Consider the following 6,220-nt stretch of genomic DNA (forward strand, 5'->3'; position numbering starts at 1 on the left):
AAGAATAAGTGAAAATACATCCTGACTTATGACTGTCATATTAACTGGGTAATGTAAATAGCCTATGAATAAAAAATAGCATTAAATGTACTCCTTCTCAGTGCCTTTTATAAACTCTCCCTTCCAAATAGCTGACTTCTGAAAGTCCACAGGTCCAAAATTATAAGGGTGATCTCATGTGGCCATTTACAGAAGACTGGGAAAAGAGTGTTCATAAAGGAGAGCCCTCTGCCCCGCTGGAGAGGGCGGGCCCCAGGCCTGACTGGCTGCAGCTACGGGAGACCTATTCCCGTAACACGCTGACCTGCCATAATCTACAGCAGTGCTTCCCAATCGGGGACCATTTGCCCTCAAGGGACGTTGTAATGTCTGGAGATGTTTTGGTTGTCACAGCTGTGGGACTGCTACTGGCATCTAGTGGGCAGATCAACATCCTACAGTGCACAGGACAGCCCCCACAACAATGAATGATCTGGCCCAAGATGTCAGTAGTGGTGAGGTTGAGAAACCCTTCTCTACAGCTGGCTGCCAACAGATTAAGGAAAAGAGGGGACCAGTATAGTTCAGTAGCTGCCTGTGCAGCAGGACAGACTGTCACATGGCAGTAGGAGCTTATCCAAAATAATAGGTCAGGGGGGACTCGAAATTTCTATGAAATACACCACACAACGTCTTTTCCATGCACTAATATATACATAACATCTATAACTCCCTGCTTCTCTTCAAGTTTCCGATCGTCTGTTGAGTATTTCCCAGTTAAGCCTTGCCAGTGTTCTGAGCTTTTCAGTGATTGAGGTGGACTGCTCTTTCAGGGACTTTTTAGTCCTCAGAATCTCATGCAAGGAATCATCCCCTGCTCCCATCACGTCTATTAAAGGGAGTAGGCTGCACTGTAACACTGTAACACAAAGACCACGAGATGGCGCCAGGCACACCGAAATTCCACAGCGACCTGCCATGTCCTGAGGCCCACCCCACTTTCAGGCTAAACTAAAAGAGCAACAACTAACTCTCAAATGGTTTGGTTTTTCATTTTTTCTTTTTTACAAATCCAATTTAGAGAAAAAAAGATGAAAAACAACTTAAAAATTCAGACCAATTCAAAACTAAGTATAACTCAAATAGGCATCTTAACTTCTGCTGAGTACCCCTTCCATTAGTGACCATGACCCAGTTAGAAGTACGTTTTACATCGTGACCTAGGACGTATGTAAATGTGTGTGTGTGCCATGCACATGCATAACAAGTTGAACACAACTGACCAATACTATGCATGATGCATTCTGACCTTTAATTTTTGTAATGTTGGCCACAACCCCACTTAATTTCATGATCCACTAATGGGTCATGTCATAGTTGTAAATACATATTTATATACATATAATCTTTTCTTACAAATATATATGATATAAATACATAGATAAAATCAGGTACAATAAATGCCTGGTATATCAAAACTTTGTCATGTGTAATTCTCATTTTACTTCCATATGGTTTTGTTCATTTGCTTTAGCCATACTATTCCTTCTATTAAAGGTGCACAATTTCTGTGACACAAAAACCAAAATACCCTTACCCTTTCTTTGGTTACTATAATCTTTTCTCTGTGGTATTAATTTCTCAATGCCTTTGGCTTACTGAATGGTTTTCAGAAGGGCCTGTTTTATTCTGAGGCTCCATTTTTTTTTTTAGCATTCACATCTTAAATAAGACTTGATTTTTAAATTGATATGTAATATATTCATTAAAACATTTCACTAACTGAACAGCTGAATCAAGTGAAGGAATATAGGCCTAAATCAGGGGACTGTGGAATGAGAAAAGTGCCTCTGCTTTCATGGAGAAAGAAACAGAACCTTAAGAGATGAACCCCCCACCCTACCCTCTGAACCAGCTGGCTGCAGGCGTAGGCAAGACCTCACAGGTGTGGACATTCAGGTCAGGACTGCTTCTCCCACATCACACTGCCTGCCAGAAACCCACCTGCTGGACCAAAGGACCCCCAAATCCACCTCAGATTGATCTCCTTAGATCAAAATAATCTCATGACACAACAGTTTCATCTAGAAGCAATGTGATTAACCAACCCTTAAATCCTTTTTGAACTTGCCAAATCTCTATTTTTAATTCCTCTTTCCTGTTACCTATTTTATAGTAATTTTGTATTGCCAAGGGGTAGAAAACATTCACAAGTCAATTTAGAGGGTCAATCACAAATGTAGCAAAAGTTTTATTCTAAGAGAGAATTAAAACAAATGCCAAACATATTTCAGCCATTCTCATGTCTTATGGTTGAGACCCGACTGTATTCTGATACATATATATATATATAATCATTAGTTAATACTTTATCATAACAGCTGAGAAAATACGTATGGATTGTGGCAAAGGGCCAAGATTCTAGACCTAGTCCGGGTCTACTCCATCTATCTACAGTTACAGGGTGCGCTTTGGGAGGTTACTTTCCCTCTCTAAGCCTCACTTTCCTCATTTGCAAAATGTGGGTAATAATGGTACTGACCTCAAAGGGTGATTGTAAGGTTAAATGAGAAAATACATTTTGATGTCATTAGCCCAGTGCCTGACACCTAGTAAGAATCTGATATATGTTAGCTGTATATAAAAATTGTTCTATTTTGTGATGATGACATCTTGTAACTGACTTTCTGCCGAGTTTGTGCCACACTTCACTGACACACAAGTTGCGTGGGGTCCTATAACCAAATGGAGAATCCCTAGTTACTCCCAGTTGTTTTCATGTGAAAGCATCGATTGTGAGCTTGAGGCTCTTGCCCAGAAACAGAAATCGGTAACACAAACTTGTATTCTCCGTATGGAAATGGAGGCAAATCCTCCTGCTGCACTTCCTTTCGCCTCTCTCTTCTCATCTGTAAAGGGGCACAATGCTAAAATATTATTAGTCAGAATTTGTTGTAAAGTTAAACACCTTGTTACAAGCTAACAATTTATAAAACATCAGCGTGACAGCAAGCAATTATACTCCAAAGCAAGACTGCCAGCCCTTGCAAGCTGGAAGGGTCAGTCTGATCTAAAATGTCATCCTAAATTTGGATTTAAGAAACATAATACTAATATTTGATTCTTCATAGCAAAACAATTTACTCCTTGGACAGTATACTATACTGCCTGTTCATGTTACAGAATACAATATAGAGTATGATCCTAGCGTTGTAAAAGTTCTAAAAACTCCTGGTGTGTTCGATTGTTCATAGGTATTATGAACCCCAAAAAAAGGTCTCTGGTCAAATAAGTTTTACAAAAGCTAATACAATAAAGTTAAACAGGTGTTCTTCTGGGCCCTATTTTTCAGAGTCTTTTGTAAGCTGATACGCACTATAAAATACCAGAGGAGGGATGTCCTATGCAGTGTTTACCAATGTTATTTGTCGATAAAATGTTTGTGAAAGAGCATCTCACTAGCACTAGTGTCTGAGGAATTCACCCAGGAAAGAGAGCTGGACCCTTGGAATAACTCAGCCCCTTGCCATCCAGCCCTAGGCACCATCGCTTTTGGAAACTTTTTTCTTACCAGCGACCTCTCAATCATCCTGCTCATCTTTGACAACTTCCATGACACCACCGACCATTCCCTCCAAAAAAATGGCTTTGAGAGGCAGGAGGATGACATAATTGGGACCTGGGAATCTAGCCGGCTGCTCTTGGAGCCCTCGAGCCAACATTTAAGAAATCCAACCAGCCATCAGAGAGGCCTGGCCAACCCCCACCCACTCCAGCCACCCCAGCTGAGCTCCCAGCTGAACACAGCTGCCTGAGTGACTCCAGCCAATGCCACATGGAGCAGAACTTCCCAGGTGAGCCCCGCCATCCCACAAAACCAAATATGCCTTTAGAAAGAGAAAATATCTTTCTCTCTGCGCAAACTTATTGAAAAAAAAAATAAAATGAACTCCCTGGGGTGGAGGGGAGGACTTCAGTTCTTCGGGAATCAAGATCCTGGCTCTCTTCAAAGAGATGAGATAAAGCAGATCATATCATAGAGAATGCAGGTAGCAAAAGGAACATGTAGACAGAGTATTTGGCTTACCACAAGAAACAATCCACAGCGTCACATGGGCACACGACACAGTGCAAAGCATACTAGCGTGAACTCTTCTAAAGAAACCAATGAATGAACACACTCTCCTTGAAGACAGCCCATTGAAGAAATACCTAAGCAAAAGCTAAAAACTTGGTAATTAATGCCTCAAGTAAAACTGGCATATCTAAGCATGGACCATTCAATACAAAACCACGTCCAACCCACCTTAGGAAGTTCCATGCTAGACACGTAGCAGTGCTGGTACTGGATAAAAGTTCACTATTCCTTAAAGAGAGACAGAACACTAATTATCTAGAACTTACTATCCTCCATAGTTTGCTCCATCTCATCTTCTTAAAGTCCTGTATTAAAAATTAAAACCTCCAGTTCCTATTATGTAAAAACCTTTCTCAGTAGTTAGCAGGTTTTGAGTTAAGATTCTAATATCCAAAATTACTTGACCAGGTAATTCAAAAAGACAACAACCAATTTTTTAAGTTCAATCTCAGTAGAATTCAAAGAATGGCAATTAATGAATGTCGTTTTTCACCTATCAAAATGGCAAAGATGTTTTAAAAAGAAAAGGATAAAATCTGGCAAAGTTCAGAGAAACTGCTGATGAGTAAGTGAATGTGTGCAACTGTTCTGGAGAGTTATGTGATATACATACTCAAAGCCTTCAACATGTGCATACTATTTTGATCTAGATAACACTTCTCTACAATTTCCTAAGAAAATAATTTAAGGGTTAAATGTTTTAGCTATTTAGGATATTTACGGCAACACTGCTTGTAATAGCAAGAAAAGTTCTAGAAAAAGGTTCAGTGTGCAGCAATAAGTGGACAATGTATAATCTATACAACAGGATGCAGTAGGTCTGGTGTTAACTGAACTCTACTTAACACATTCAGACAACTCCCCAGGGCCCATCCCTTCCCGTTCACCACCTCAGGGACCCCACCGGGTTATAGGTAGATATGCAAAATGCTGTCGTGAAGGGCCAGAAGCTCGGGATGGAAGGAAGCACAGCGTGGGGGGACAAAGACTGAGGCGAGCGAGCTACTACAGTGCAGCACAGGCCGGACTCTGCGAGGCAAATGGCACGCCTCGAGAGTAGCTGTGTTTGTTCCCATGACTCTTTATGCCAGAAGTGCTTGTCCATATTAACTGTGATTTCAATAAATATTAAACTGATATGGTTTTTTTTAAAAAGCACTCAGCTAATTCTGAGGCAGAGCCTAGTTTGTGACTGCTGAAGGAGAATCCACACTAAAGACTGCTCCCTTCCTGGGAGCACCTTTGCAGAGATGACTTTTCTCTTCTATGCAGCCTGGTTTCGGTCTCTTCTGAACTTGATCAGCTTCCCGTCGCATAAAGGAAGAAACTGTGTCTTGGCTGCAGACTCCTGGGAATAATTCCCTTTGTGTTCCGAGGCGACACCGTGATATGGGGGATAGGCTCCCTTGCTATATTCCCAGAAAGCAGTACTGTGTACTGGTCAAGAGTACCCAGGCCCCACACTGCCTGGTTCCAAATCCCAGCACCACCATGTACTTGCTGTGGAATCTTGAGCAAGTTACTTAACTTCTCTGTGCTTCAGTTTCCTGAGTGACCTAACCCTATGAAGGGGTTACAGAACTTACCTCACAATGTTGGTAGAAAACATAAATAAGCTAATAGATGTCACGTGCTTAGGACAGTGCCTTCCTAGCCCGTGGCCAGTGCTCCACAGACGTAAGCAGCTGTTATTATCACTGTTGTTGTTTTTAACCAGATATACCCTGCCCAGCCCCTAGCAAGTGTGCTGACGAGCTCTCCGGCGAATGAAAGAATGAACCCGTGGTCCTGTGTGTCCTCATCTACATCATCTCCGAACACCCTCTTGGTATGGCTTTCGATCTAAGGCTTCCCACAGATCTCTCCAAATGCCCTATCTTTTGTCGAATCCCTTCACCCCAACCTTTCATCTACCCTCCCTGACAACAAAAGCCGGGAAGTAGAGGGAGGCAAAATACAAAGGAATCACGTAGGGCTGATGAGATTCAGACAACACAGGGGAAGTGCAGCGAAGGTCAGGCTTAAAGAACGCCCTCCAAATGCCTTGGCAGGAAACTGCGTATGTTGAGTTTTCCAAACGGATAAAAAGCATTCTGCACTAAA

The sequence above is a fragment of the Equus przewalskii genome, chromosome X (genome assembly GCF_037783145.1).
Source record: "Equus przewalskii isolate Varuska chromosome X, EquPr2, whole genome shotgun sequence".
NCBI lineage: Eukaryota > Metazoa > Chordata > Mammalia > Perissodactyla > Equidae > Equus > Equus przewalskii.